The sequence below is a fragment of the Megascapheus bottae genome, unplaced genomic scaffold, assembly GCF_031878675.1.
Source record: "Megascapheus bottae isolate mThoBot1 unplaced genomic scaffold, mThoBot2.hap1 HAP1_SCAFFOLD_45, whole genome shotgun sequence".
NCBI lineage: Eukaryota > Metazoa > Chordata > Mammalia > Rodentia > Geomyidae > Megascapheus > Megascapheus bottae.
The window spans coordinates 2,577,975-2,593,620 of NW_028327483.1; the positions used below are offsets into that span (position 1 = coordinate 2,577,975).

The following is a 15,646-nucleotide window of genomic DNA, read 5'->3' on the forward strand; positions in this document are numbered from 1 at the left end:
TTATTTACCATAGCAAAGACATGGAACCAACCCAGATGTCCCTCAGTTGATTAGTGGGTTTTGGGAATTCTGTTATAGTAACACAAAAGGAGTGAGAATCCAAGGGCAGAAAGAAGATTCACTCCCCTTTGCAGGTAGTCTGGTTAGCCATACATCTTAACTACTGAGGACAAAGAGAGAGAAAGATAGGGACTTCAGGACAGCCTAGGAAAAGTGTGACCAACATAGTGAAAGCAAAGGACTAGGAAATGGATCAAGCAGTAGAGCACTTATCTAATAAATCTAAGGCTCTTTAGTCAATGGCTGCAACTGTAAAAAGAAGTGAGAGTAATATCCAATTATAATCCCTAATTCATGAATGTTATTTCCAAAACACTTTATTATCATAAAATGGTAACATACAAGACCAACTATCAATGTATAAGTAAAAATGACATGTTTAATGAAAACACTTGTATTTTATAATATGAAAGTTACACTTCCTCAGCCTAATGAAAAGAATTATTCTTTTTTTCTGATTTTTTTTTAGTGGGTCAGTGGATTGAACTCGGCCTTGGTGCTATCCCTGAACCTCAGATCTCAGCCAACTGAGTAGCTAAGATTATATGCATGAGCCTCTGGGCCAGGCTCATTTCTTTCTCTTTCATAATATAATTGTTACTTAGGATAGGAAAATGAATATTTTTCTGTTTTATTTATTTCAAGAATTTATTAATGTTGACTTTCATCTTATTTCAAAGACATGTTAACAAACAAGTATTGAAGAAGGGAATCTCCATATATAATTACTGGTACTTAGTTCTTCGAAAACATAATTAAAATAGATACATTTTAATGTATATAATAAAACATGTCTATAGAATCATAATTTTTTGTTGTTTAACTGGAGATAAGAATCTCACACTACCCTGACTTAGCTGGCTTTAAACGAAAACTCAGCTCCAAGTAGCTAGGATAACAGGCAAAATCCACCAGCGCATGTCTTTTTTTTTCCAAAGGAGATATAATCCTGTCATGGGCTTTTTCTGCCTTGGCAGGCCTTCAACCACAATCCTCAAATCTCATCCTTCTGAGTAGCTAGGATTTAAGGTGTGAGCCACAAGCTAAGCCTGGCACTTCCTAAGTGCCTAATGAAACTGAAGAAATTACCTGAAGACCAGTCCATTGCTATTTTCTCCTCAGTCTGCCCACTGCCTCCTAAGGCCTCCATAGAAGGCTGATTGTGTTGTTTATTTCCACACAGAGATTTACTCAGATACCAGTACAAGTTATTGCCCACCAGGGGTTTCATGGTCTTAGGTCAGAAAGTCAGTTCAAAGGGGGACCCTGCCCTGTCCCCATCCAGGGCAGAAGATCTGCAGGGTACCCTAGGAATTTCCAAGCCCAAAGGAACCAGGGACTAGCCCCTGAGCAAGTGGAGAAGTGGATCCCTGGCTCTCAGCCTGCCTCTTCCTCTTCATTTTCATGATACTGTCTGTGGTAGGTGTTAACTGAAGAGGTCAGGATCATCTTCAAAGCGAGACTCTTCTCCTTAGGTCTGTGGCTCATCTACGAGCTCTGGCTGAGGCTGCCTGTTCTTGTTGTTCTGTTTCTCAGCCACTTCAGAGAATGCTTCAGGCCAGAGCAGTTCGTTCTGCAGAGAGTGCACATGGTCCTTGCAGAGCACAAAGGAGATCTCAGCCTTCACTTTCTGTCCCTCTTCAATGGGGTCAACAATGAGAAAGTCTCCTCTCTTAATCCAGATGTTCTTTCCATACATGGAGGGTATGCTCACCAGGAAGAGCTGCCCCTGTGCTGTCTCCACCTCAAGTAGATTGTTTCCTGGGGTCCTGAGTACCCTCACAATCTGCAGCTTGTAAGAGGGTACATGTGTTCCCCCAGCACCTCCTTCACCACATGCTTCCTCTTGGTGACCTTGGACATGCTGAGTCCTGTCCAGAGTAATGAGTGAAGCAGAGACTGTCAAATTCTCTTCACAATGTCTTCAGATGGCACTCTCAGAAATCAGGAGTGCTTTGAAGATGAGCAGCCTTTTATTGAGGAGTGACTTCGGCCCTCAGGTCCCACAGGCACCTTCTGGTTGGCTGCTGCTGGGAAAGACTCCTGCAGGATGTGCTTCCAGGCTGAGCCAATGCAGACACAAGATGGCGCTTGCCAAAGATTGGGATGGTAGCATTGGCTTGAAGCCAAGTGTCCCCTGTTTCCAGTTTCTGCGAACACAGTAGCAAGCCCTCGTCGAACTGAATTTCCGGAGCTCTTCGGAATCCTCCTGGTCATAATTCCTTCCCTTTGTCAGTCCCTCTAATCCTTCCTGATGTTAGGTCCATCAAAGGGAAATCCTAGCAGCACAGGAGCCTTCGATGCTTCCACAGAATGCTGGCTGCTGGTAGGCTAGCACAGGAGGCACCGCTGCTGAGGAGACTGCGGGAGCTCCAAGAGCTACAGCTCTCTGAACTGCAGGATGCTTAAACTACCCAATTTATAATACTTTGTAGGGTGGGTCTTAAGGAGAGTAAGAAGCAGAAGTTGAGGAACATGTTAGTGCCCGGAGGAATCAACATGCACCGCCAGGGCCTGGTGGCTGGAGGAGCTCTTCCTGGAGCTGGAGCATCAGGGTGAGGGAGCATTAGGGTGAGTGCCAGCTGTGTAGCAGCCCTTGGCTGGAGTCCAAAGGAGGCACCAGAGGGTGGGTGGGACAAGGCCCTATTGCTGAAGCTAGCCTGAGTATGTCCCTTTAGATCTAACTCCAACGTACTGCAGGCAGGGCTGCACCCTATACATTAAAATAAAGAAACTTATTTCTCATCAACCTGGAACATCATTCATGATACTTTGATATATAATGGCTAACTGAGGCAAATCTTTTTATTTGTAACAGTTATAAAAGAATGAAGACTCTGGGGTTTAGGACCGAATACTGACTGCACAATCACAAGAGCAGAATGAGAAACTGGCTAAAAAGACTGCTTGGAACTGATCTGAGGTGGTAGATACACAGGATGGAGAAATTGACAGGCAACCCGAACAGCTAGATGATATGGAAATGTCGTGTTTCTTTTCACATGATGCTTTGCTTTGCACATGAATTCACTTATCGGTGTTGTGTGTCTCAGATAAGTATTCTGTTTGACATGATTCAAATGAAGTTTCTTTCTTTTCAAAATAATTCTGGGTGCTGGGAATTCGATGGAAAACAGAGCCTTGTTTATGTCAGCTCAATCTCCACCATTCAGCTCTGTGTTGATTTGCAATAAAGTATGGAAGTTGCACTGAAAATGACCCTTCTTTTTGCCTGGTGCCACAGTTCATGCATCTAATCTGATTGGTCATGAGGGGGAACATTGTGGTTCACGGATAACCAGGGCCCAAAGTTATCAAGACCATATCTCAGTGGGTTGTGGTATGATCCATCTTCACTCTTGAGGTTTGTGGGAGAGAACTTAGTTGTGGGAACTAAACCATTTCTCTAATGAGGAATATCTGAAAGGGGTACAGACAGCCTTCACCAGGAGTAAGAAATGCCCATATTTCTTCTTTCTCATTTAAGCTGCCTGGGATTGTTGAATGGTTGGACTTCATTACACAGGGCACATTCTCAAGATACACCCAAGTATACAAAAAACCCAGATTTCAAGACACTACTCTAGGCCTGAGGATTTGGAGCTGGAGGACACTGTGGTGAATGCTACAACATTAACGATTACTGTGCCAGTGGCTTTACTGTATCCTGACTTGTCATCTTGTGGATAGATATTCAAGATTGGCATTCCTGAATTGTATGGCAAATGTATGTACAGTTTTGTGAGGAATCTAAAATTGGCCTTTCACAGTTGTTATTGGTAAGATTAAGGGGACTCCTCTACCTGTGTCAGTAGAATACAAGTAGAATGCCAAGGGCCAGACCTCTCTGACAGAACTCTCCTTTCTACAGGGCATTATCATTTTTCAGATGGAGATGTCTGAAGATGCAACTCAAAATGGAGGGGATGCTCTGGTTTGAACACACATTATGTCCTTGTAGCAGGGATGTAGTGGGAGGCTTCAAAGGCACCTCAGTCATGAGATTTTGGATGTCCTGAATAGACTGATGCAATTACAATGGGAGTAGTCAACTTCTTGTGAGGATGAGCCTGGTATGACAGTTGATTCAATGATATCTTGCCCTCTTTTTGGCAACAGGAATATACAACCTAAGAAAAATGCTGAACACTGATTGCAGCACTATTTACCATAACAAAGATATTGAACCAACCCAGATGCCCCTCACTTGATGAGTGGATCAACAAGATGTGGTATTTATACAATGGAATTCTACGCTGCTGTCAGAAAGAACAACATCACCCCATTTGTAAGGAAATGGAAAGACTTAGAAAAAATCATATCAAGTAAAGTAAGCCAGACTCAGAGGAACATAGGCTCAATGGTTGCCCTCATTTGTCCTAATCAGGAGAAACCTTGGGCTCTCCTAGCAGAGATTTACAATAGAGCAAAACCTAGATACCTAAGGCCATACAGTATGATGCTAAAAGAAAGGACCTCCAGGATATAGAAACAAAAGCCATAGAATGAGTGATTGTTGTCCTTAATGTACTATGTTATGTCTCATCTCTTTGGCTGTCCCTCGATTATCTCATATTGTTACAGTATTTCGTCTTTTTATCTGATATATTGTATATATGTGTATTTGGTTATTTAAAATAGGATAGGGAAGGGGGGGAAACAAGATGAGGGGCAGGGGTGGGGGGAGGGAAATGGGACCAAGACATGAGTAAGGGTATCAATGTTTGTGAAGTAATGCACCTTCTATCTGGTGAATATAATGTAACCTTCAATTGATTACAGTAAAAATATTTAATAATATTTCTTCAGCCTGTGAACTATAATATTAAACAGTTTGTTTTTGAATGAAAATATCATTAAAGATGTAATTCCAGTGGTAGAGTCTAACATTTCTTCTTCTCTTTCTCCTCCTTCAATTCCTCCTCTTCCTCTTCCTCCTCTTCCTGCTCCTCCTCCTCTGCCTCTTCTTCCTCCTCTCCTCTTCCTTATTCTTCTACTTCTACACTAAAAATTATAGCAACTGTAAGAAACTTTAAATCCAGTAAACAATAAAGAGCAAGGAAAGTGCTGCTCCTGAAAGACTCAATTTATGACACTCAAAAAAGTAAGTATTTAGATGAATTCCACTGGGCTTCATCACACTGAAATAAATAGGGGGGAAAAGGCATTTTCCAGTCATGTGATCAGATATTGTGAGATAGAAACTTAAATGTCAAAACATCTTCCTTAACAAAGGTCATTTCGTTGTTGAGTAGCTCTGAAAGTAGAGATGTATATGTATGCAACTATTTTGTTCATTTAATACTGAAACATTTCCAAATAAAGTCTGCATATACTTGCAAAAAATGACATGTTTAATGGCAGACAGCGCTTTTATTTTACAATATGAAAGTAACACTTCCTCAGCATAATGGTAAAAGTTATCCATTTTTCTGATTTTTTTTGGTGGGAGAAGGGGATTGAACTTGGCTTGGGTGCTGTCCATGAGCTCTTCAGCTCAAGGCTACTGCCCTAGCCTTGATACAAGTCTCACTTCCTGTTTTCTAGATGTTAATTGGAGTTCAAAATCTCAGATCTTGTAATGTCCAGGCTGCATTTGAACCTCGAACCTCAAATCTCAGCCAACTGAGTAGCTAGGATTACAGGTATGAGCCACTTGGCCTCGCTCATTTTTTCTCATTCATAATATAAATTTGTTATTTAGGATAGGATAGGATTTTATAATAATCATCATTTATTTGATATAATCTTCATCCAGCTTCAATTTTTGGAAAACTCATAATCACAAATAGAGTTGAGTTATGGTTTATTTTTGGGTTTGTTTGATTTTGTTTTTTTTTACTGTCCTGGGCCTTGAACTCAGGGACTGGGTCTTGCCCTTGGGCTGTTCTCAAGGCTAGACCTCTACCACTTGAGCCAATGTACCATTTCTGTCTTTTATCTATGTATGTGGTACCAAGGAATTGAACCTGGGTCTTTGTGCATGCTAGGCAAGCTCTCTATCACTAGGCTAAACTCCCACTGGGATTTACATTTTTGAAATTTTTTTATTGCTTCAAACACACACACACACATACACACACATACCCTGTTCCAATATGGAATACATTTCTGCTTGTTTAAAATTAGCATTTTATTATGTCTACATGTGACTATTCTTATAAACAAATTTATGCAAGAATTTCAATTAATAAAAAATTCCATGAGGCTAGATTTAACTTTAAAATCTTATTTTTATTGAAGTAAAATTAAGATTTTATATTTTGAAGACTATAGTTTAATGAATCATTTACATTCTAAACTATGATTTACCAATCCAGTTACCAATACTCATAGTCACATCATATGTGTGCTGAGAACCCTTAAGACCTATTCTCACCAAATTCCAAGCACAATAAACTGCACTTGGAACCTTGCAGTACATTACATCTCCAAAACTTCCTTCTCTTGCATCACTAAAACCTACTGTCTTCATCCAATAACTCCCAGTTCATTAAATCCACGTCATTAGTGATTACTTTTCTGTTTTTCTTTAGAATTTCACATGGTTTTAATTCTGTAGCTAAGGACGCACCCATTGTAAGTGAGATACCTTTGTCTGAAGTCTATTTCTCTTAGCATAATGCTAACTTCATAAATGCTGAAGCCAAACTGAATGTTTTTCTTGTTATTAAAGAGGAATAGTATTATGACATAATCACACTGACATTTTTGTGTAGGACTGAAATAAAAAAACAGTAAAATTAGAAAACTTTTGCTTCTAATTCCATTATGTAGGGTTTAAAGTGTAAATTAGATATGAATTTAGAGTAAATCTTTGAAATATTATGAAACAGTTCAAATTTTTTTTCTTGCCAGTCCTGGGGCTTGAACTCAAGACCTCGGCACTGTCCTTGGATACTTTTGCACAAGGCTAGTGCTCTACCACTTGAACCACAGTTCCACATCTAATATTTTCTGTATATGTGGTAGGGAGGAATTGAACACAGGGCATGATGCATACTAGGTGAACACTCTACCAGTAGACCATGCTCCTGGACTGAAATAGATAAAATATTGAAGTGTATTTCTATGTGTGTTAACAGCACAAGCTATTTGTGAAGATTTGTGTCACTAGCCCAGGTCAGTGGTTCACACCAATAATCCTAGTTACTCCAGAGTCTGGCAGGGAGAAGGGCTATGGCTCAAGGGTGGGGTCATAGACTTCAGCTGAAGAGCTCAGGAACATCGCCCAGGTAGAGTTCAAGCCCCATGACCCACAAAAAAATAAAATATTTGTGTCACAGTTCAAGTTAATCTTGTCCTAGTTTCTATGGAAATTTAGACTAAATAAGAGCTTTCAGAAGCTATAAAATTTTTATTGCATAAAATCAGACGTAGTATGATAAACATAAAATATAATTCTCTAAACTCAAATGCTCTACTAGGAATTTTGAAGGAAATTACTTCTGCAGCTAAAATAAATGAGAAGAAATTGATAGTAATTATAAAATGGCAATCTTGATTGATTAAAAGAATAAATATCTTAGTAGGAATGTAATACACACCTATTGGGTGAATTATTGACATTATAGGAAATCCATAGTCTTTTCAATAAAAGACTACAGATTCTGTCCTGTGGTGGTGGTTATTCCCTTAAAGAGATGCCAGATGTAAAGGAGCAATACTAGGTTACAAGGATCAGATACCAGGAATAGACAGATAACTAAGTTCTATATATAAGTTCTGATGAAAGAGATGTCTTACTAAACAAGGGGATAAGTCCACAGTCAGTAACTAAAGAAGAAAGGTGGACTCAATGCATGTTACACCTAGTTTCCCTCTGATGTGAAACATTTCTCCATATAATTTACTCAGGTTTCTGACAAAATTTGCATAAGCTCTGTTTCTATCCAGTGTAGGTGATCTAATGATTGCTGGAGGTAGATTTCTGGTCAAAAGATGTACTCTAATAATTACATTTACAGAGATTCTATCATATACTCATGACTCTGATACCTGTGGAGGTGTGACTTCTGGCAAAATGTTTTCCTTTTTGTTTCTTTTTGTGAGTCATAGAACTTGAACTAGGCCTGAGAGGTGTCCTTGTGCTCTTCAGCAAAAGGCTACTGCCCTATCACAAGGCCTGAGCATTTTCTGTAAGCTCTTCAGCTCAAAGTTAACACCCTATCCACCAGCCACACACTCACACACACAAACATATGCAAATCACTACCTTAGCAATTTCATCATATTGGACAATCCTATCCCCTAAACCAAAGTTTGAATAATTGAGGAGAAAAAGCTATATCTCATTTTCTAATTCAAAATATGACCTCATTTAATTTGTTCATTTTTAGTTAAGATATTCTAATTATGGGGTGTGCACTGATAGTCTAGCATGGTGTGTGGAATGTGTAAGTTTGAAATGGAAATTATTAACATTTAGGACAGTCTTAGGCTGCAATCTGGAGCTCACAGTCTTCTTGGACTGCTGACTTGGGCTGTAGTCCTCCCGAACTCCATCTGTTTGTCTCTCTTCTATTTTTTCCTAGTCCTTGCCCCTATTTCAGGAATCCCAATCCGCGAACCCTGGTTTGCTGCCGGCTGGCCCCGGCAACTGGTGCCCGAACAGGGACCCTGAAAATCTGGGACGAAGGTGGAGGACCCCGCTGTGGAAGAAAATGATGCCCGTTGGCTGCCCGAACGCTATGTTTGGATTGTGGAGAGTGATAGTGGTCATCCAAGCAGCGACTCACTGGACCTTCACCCCCAACCCTCCAGTAATGCATCCAGTAATGGGGAAAAGACCTGAATTCATGTTTTTGTGTTAAGTGTAAAAGTCTCTGTTTCTTTGTCTTGTTCGTGTTACATATTTTTTCTTGTCCAGTTTTGTCTTTGAAATTGGTACCAGTTTTAAATATGGATCCTTAAGGTTTTTCTAAAGTTTTGTTTTGAACCTGGTTCTCACCTGCAAGAGTAAAATTGGCAAAGCTCTCTTGACACAAACTTCCGGAAAATGAATGGCCAATATTAATTTTGTGCACTTTAAAATCTTTGAGTATGAATGTGTGTGAATGAGTGAGTGAACATGTTCAAGGTTTAATCAAGAAAATCATTTAGGTTTGAATTATTGCATTGTTTTAAAGAAGGGGGAGAATGGAATATTAGATCAGCAAAAAAAAATGAACTTGATGTTCTTATGACAGCTCTTAAGTCCCATTAAGAAGGTCGAATCAGTAAATTGGAGAGAGAACTCCGAGAGCATCAAGGGAGGCACTTAGAGCCGAGAAAAGAGCCTCAAGAACCTACTAGTAAGGTCCCAGAACAGCAGAGACAGATCACGTTGAAAACTACTGCAGCTTCTGAAGAATGAGGAATTGCCAGCACTTCAGATCCACCAACAGCCAATATCAAGCCAACTGCTGTTGTTTCTACTCCAAGTAAAGTGACAACTGAAGCTATGGTGGGAACAAATCAACACCTATGGCCAGTACCCGTCCAATGGTCACATCTGCAACAGTCACCAATCGAACAACTCCGCAGATCTAAGCCCCAGATGGATGAATTCCCCCCCCCCCCGAGAGGAATCGCAGTCAAGGACAGGATAAGAGGGGATGCTCTCTGACCAGCCTAAGACAGGGCCTTCAGCTTGATCTGAAGATGTTCCCCATGATGGGTAAGGCAGAGTCAGCGATCCACCCAACCTAAGACAAGCAAGTCCGCATCTTTTAAAAGAAAGACGGGGGAGATGTTGGGGACCGACTGTGGGGTCAATGACCTTGGACCTGACCTTGGATCTACACAACTGTATACACAAGGAAGTAACTCTGATCAGGATAACTTTAAGCAAAGTCAATCAGTTCTTATCAGGATAACTTTAAGCAATGTTAATCCTTTCTCATTTATCCTATATGTGACTTGTTTACTATTTTGTATGAATGTAGCCTCTGGCAGTTCCCTAGTTTTAAGAAGAGTAAGGTCGGAACTTAAACAGGACAGTCTTAGGCTGCAATCTGGAGCTCACAGTCTTCTTGGACTGCTGACTTGGGCTGTAGTCCTCCCGAACTCCATCTGTTTGTCTCTCTTCTATTTTTTCCTAGTCCTTGCCCCTATTTCAGGAATCCCAATCCGCGAACCCTGGTTTGCTGCCGGCTGGCCCCGGCAAGTACCAAGCTGTTTTGATAATTATAGCCCTGTACTAGAGTCTGAAGTTTGGAATTGAAATTCCTCCAGCACTGTTCTTTCTGCTAAGAACTGTTTTTGCTATATGGGGTCTTTTATTGTTCCATATGAAATTTTGAATTGCCTCTTCTATTTCTTTAAAGAATGCCATTGGGATATTGATGGGTATTACGTTGAATTTGTAGATAGCCCTTGGCAAGATTGTCATTTTCACAATGTTGATTCTTCCAATCCAGGAGCATGGGAGGTTTTTCCATTTCCTTAGTTCTGCTTTAATTTCCTTTTTTAGGGTTTTAAAGTTTTCATCAAAACGGTCCTTTACATTCTTAGTTAAGCTAATTCCTAGGTACTTTATTTTCTTTGAGGCTATTGTGAAAGGAGTTGCTTTCCTGATTATTTCCTCATTCTTTTCACTGTTGGCGTAAAGGAAGGCAGTTGATTTTTGAGGGTTAATTTTATAGCCTGCTACCCTTCCAAAGTTTTGAATCAGCTCAAGGAGCTTGGGAGTAGAGTCTATAGGATTCTTTAAATACAGAATCATGTCATCTGCAAAGAGGGATAGTTTTACTTCCTCTTTCCCTACTTGGATCCTTTTATGCTTGCTTCTTGCCTTATTGCACTGGCTAGGAATTCTAATACTATGTTAAAGAGGAGTGGAGAGAGTGGGCATCCTTTTCTCGTTCCTGATTTTAGAGGGAATGGCTTTAGATTTTCACCATTAAGTGAAATACTGGCAGTGGGTTTGTCATACACAGCCTTTATTATATTGAGGAATCTTCAATGGATTCCTAGTTTCTCCAGAGCTTTTAACATAAGGGGTGTTGGATCTTGTCAAATGCCTTTTCCGCATCTCTTTAGACAATCATGTGATTTTTGTCCTTGCTCCTGTTGATGTGTTCAATTATATTAATTGATTTGCGTATGTTGAACCAGCTTTGCCTCCCTGTGATGAATCCTGTTTGATCACAGTGCATAATTTTTTTGATGAGTTGTTGTAAACGGTTGGCCAGTATTTTGTTGAGAAGTTTTGCATCGATGTTCATCAAAGATATAGGTCTATAGTTCTCTTTCTTTGATGAATCTCTGTCTGGTTTGGGGATGAGGGTTATACTGGCTTCATAGAATGAGTTTGGTAAAGAACCTTCATATTAATTTATGCAATAAAACATTATGTCTGTAGAAAAAAAAAGAAATTATTAACATTTTTAGCCCCTCACATTCTTCCTTTATAGAACCTTTTTTTGAGTCAACATATGGCTACAATAGCCACATGACTTTGAACAATCTAAACTGCTGGCGCCTTTCAAAGGCCAGGATTATAGGAATGTCTTAGAATCTACTATCTTTGGCCTTTTTTCAATTTTCAAGTGTTTGGCATCTCTGAGCTCAAGTCTTAGGTGTCTTCATGAGATATATACCAAGTGATTATTATGTAATACTAATAGGTCATTGGTATTCCTCTTGTGTGGTCAGTTGTAGGGTTTGAAGTTGGAATGAGGGCACTGTCCCAGAGCTATTTTCCTCAAGACTAGGGCTCTCCAGCTTTGAGTCTCAGCTCCACATCCAGTTTTCTGGTGTTTAATTGGAAAGGAGAATTGGAAGCATTTCCTGTGTAGAATGTCTTTGACCATTGCTCCTCAGGTTTCAGCTTCCAAATGAATAGCTATGATTGCAAGCAGGAGCCCCAAGTGCCCATCTAGTAACACTTATTTTCTGGTGAACACTTATAGGACTGGTGAACACTCATAGGTCTGGTGAACTGTAGCATCATTGCACTGTATAACCCTCTAATTATTCCTCCATCATGCAGCCTCCCTGTTTCTCCTGGAAGTTCCCTCCTCCCTACTTTTCCTAGCTTCTAATAATTAACAAGCTACTCATTTTCAATTTAGAGATCAAACTTTCCTTTTGTATATATGAGACACAGCATATGAAATCTGTTTTCCTCTGCCTGGCTCCTTTCATTTCATATACAGATCAGTACACCAGCAGTGATCCCAAGAGTCTCTGTATGTGAAATGGAACCAGGGCTTCAGGCATGGTAGGCAACCAGTGCACCACTAAGCCACATTCCTGGGAACCAGGAATTATTTTTTGCTCTTTTCTTTTTATTTTGCCTAACCTGGGGCTTACCCTCAGGGCCTGGGTACTATCCTTGAACTTTCTCTAATCTAACACTCCACTGCTTGAGCAGCAGCACTACTTCTGACTCTTTCTGTGTATTGGAGCAATAACTGGACCTCAGGGATTCGAGTATGCCAACACAAGCACTCTACTCCTAGGCCTCACTTTGGACACCATAATAGTTTCTTGTCCTGGCACTTGAACTCGGGGCCTAACCACAGCATCACTTCCATCTTTTCTATGTGTGTGGGACTGAGGAATTGAACCCAGATCTTCATGCATGCTAGGCCAGCACTCTACCAGTAGGCCAAACTCTTGATGCCCTGAAAGATTCTTAATATGATGAATTATTGCACAGAAAGAGGCCAGGTACATTTAAAGAAAGCAGGCAGTAGAGGGAGGGTGTCCTTATGATGTGGAAAATTGGAACACCATTATCATCTCCACTGTCTCTATAGTCTACAAGAATGAGACCAATAATAATAAAGATTTAATGAGGAAGGAGATAAGAGCCCCTGACATATTATTGGGGTCTTTAAGACAAGAAACCACTTGGAAAGCCCATAAGTCATATCAAATCCCAGACCTTGTCAGGGTCTCCAGACAGCCTGAATTGACTCTCCATTCATCCTGTAGCCCCTCTGATGGGTTGACTAATCTCACATACACCTCTGGGGTCCGCATAGCCCATCATTCCATGCAAGACTTCCTAGGTGAGGTGAGGTCCAGGGTCCTGCACACAGGACAGCTCAAGGTCATGGGCTGGGTGGGTAAGGTCTTTGTCTTGATGACCTAGTCATCCTTCTTTTCTACACTGCTTTAGGCACTGTGGCTTACCCAGGTTCTTTCCTACTTCCCTTCTCTGTGGCCTGACCACCCAAACATCAAGTATACAGTTCTCTTGTGTTTCTCTGGGGCTTTGGTGATAGTGGGGCCAAAGTGAATGAAATAATTTTCAGAGAGATTAGGGTCCTTTCCAATGGTCTTTAGTAATATCATTCAGGTGAGAATCAGAAGGAGCTGACAAGTGCTGCAGGCATGTGTGTGCCCCAAGGAGAGCAGGGAAAAGCCTATGTGAGTGTAACATTGTCCAGGAAGGAGGGTCCATTTCCAGTGCTGCAACAAAGTTGTCAAGGATCACAGGTTGGTTTTGGTTGTTGACATTGGTTTCTTTTGCCTTCTTTTTTTAAATTTAATTTGTCTTTTTATTTTATGTTTTCCTTATTTTGGTGCCATCCATGGACTTGATCTCAGGGCTTCACAGTCTTACTTGGCTTATTCAAGATTGGTGCCTGACTACTTTGGGTGCAGATGTCCTTCCACTGCTTTCCTGATGAATTGGCCAAGAATTTCAGGCTTTTCTGTACAGGAAAGCTTTGAACACTGATCTTCATATCCTAGTCTCTTGAGTAACTAAGATTGCCAGCCTAATCTACCATCATGTAGCCCCAAGTATCCTCCTTGAGGAGCTAGGCAAGAATCAGGAGAGACAGGAAACTGCTGCAGGTGCCAAGGGACTCCAGATAGAATGGGAGGCCCACTAGGTTGAGGGTGTCTGAGGACCTGAGGGATAGAGGGAGGAGTCACCTTGTCAAGTTGGGATTGGAACTCAAGGACCTGGGATCTCTAGTGTTTGGGAAAGAGGCCACAGTTTTGGAGAGGGTTCTCATCCTGAGGGTGGCATTGAATCTCAGAGGCAGTGGGCTGAGGGACCTCCTGAGGCTGGTCAGGATGCTCAGGGACAAGGGGAGTAGCACCCTCCTGATGTTGCCTTGGACCTCAGTGTTAGTGGTAGCAATGCACTCCTACTGGTTGCAAGATATCCCAAGGAAGGGGGAGAAATCTGCTGCGGAACAATGGGACTAAAGGGACAAAGGGAGGAGTCCCAAGATGGGGATAGAAAGGGACCAGGTGGACAGGGGAAGGATCCCAGGCTGTGGGAGATAGGGGACCTCAGGGACACCTGGAGGGATTCCCAGGCTGCACCCCAGGGGCACCAAGGGATTCAATAGTCCACACTATGGCTGTGTTTGAGTCTCTGTTGTCCTGTAACTTTTTCTGGTGTGGGCCAAGGAGCACCAAAAATCTAAAAGCAGGAAGTTTTGAAAGAATGCAGCAAACATGCTGAGGGTTTCACACTATAAATCTCATACTTTATTGATCATCGGAATGTGTTTGTGGACACAAGAATGTCTTAAAATACAGCCTTCGTGTGGGTATACCAATGGCAGGGAAAAGGGTGGTAAGTCTGGTAAACAGAGGGAGGCAAGGGGAGGGGGAAGGAGGGACTCTAAGCCACAGCCCATTCTGGCCCAATTCCATGACAGCAATACGTTTGCACATTACAACAATAATCCATGTTACATTTTCCCACATTCCATTGAATTTCAGGTATGGTGGGAGGGGTGCCTCCTAAGGGTAGCATAGGATGTCAGAGAGAGGACATTAGCCCCTACAGTGAGTGGCTGGACACCTTAGGGAAACTGGGTAGAGAAGCCTCCTGAGGAGGGCTGGGGCCCCAGGGACAGCGGAGGAGTCCTCTCCTGAGGGGAGCAGGGAATCTCAGAGACAGTGGGTAGAGTCGCCTCCTGAGGTTGGACGAAGGTCACAGGGACAGGGGGAGAAGCCTCAACCAAGAGGTTGGCGCTGGACCTGTTTTAGCGGTAGAAGTGCCCTCCTGACAGCTGCAGGAAATCCCATTGAAACAGAGAGAATTCAGCTGCTGTGGGCAGTAAGGTCCCTGAGGAACAGGGGGAGAGATCTACAACCCTGGACGATCGGGGACACCTGAAACAACAGGAGGGTTCCACAACCGTGGATGATCAGGGTCACCAGAGACACCAGGAGAGATCCATAACCCTGAGCGTTGGTGGACCCTGCAGATTTCGGCAGGGATCCACAAGCCTGTTCTGTCGCGGATCCCGGAGGCATCATGAGGAATCCACAAGCCTGTCCTGTCGCGGATCCCGGAGGCATCGTGAGGAATCCACAAGCCTGTTCTGTTGTGGATCCTGTAGGCATCACGAGGAATCCACAAGCCTGTTCTGTCGCGGATCCCGTAGGCATCGTGAGGAATCCACAACCCTGTTCTGTCGCAGACCCCGAAGGCATCGGGAGGGATGCACAACCCTGTTGTGTCTCGGAATCTGGAGACACCAGGTGGGTTCCACAACCCTGTTCTGTCACAGACCCCCGAGACCCCAGGAGGGATCCACCAACGTGTTTGGTCGCTGACTACCGAGAACCCAGGAGGGATCCATACCCCTGTTTTGTCGCGAACACCAGAGAGCCCAGGAGG

General features: G+C 42.2%; 1 pseudogene; it reads right to left on the reverse strand.

Annotated features, from left to right (window-relative positions):
- Window positions 1-1,437: 1,437 nt before the first annotated feature.
- On the reverse strand, window positions 1,438-1,923 carry LOC150039751 (putative RNA-binding protein EIF1AD pseudogene; annotated as a pseudogene).
- Between the last annotated feature and the right edge of the window lie 13,723 nt (window positions 1,924-15,646).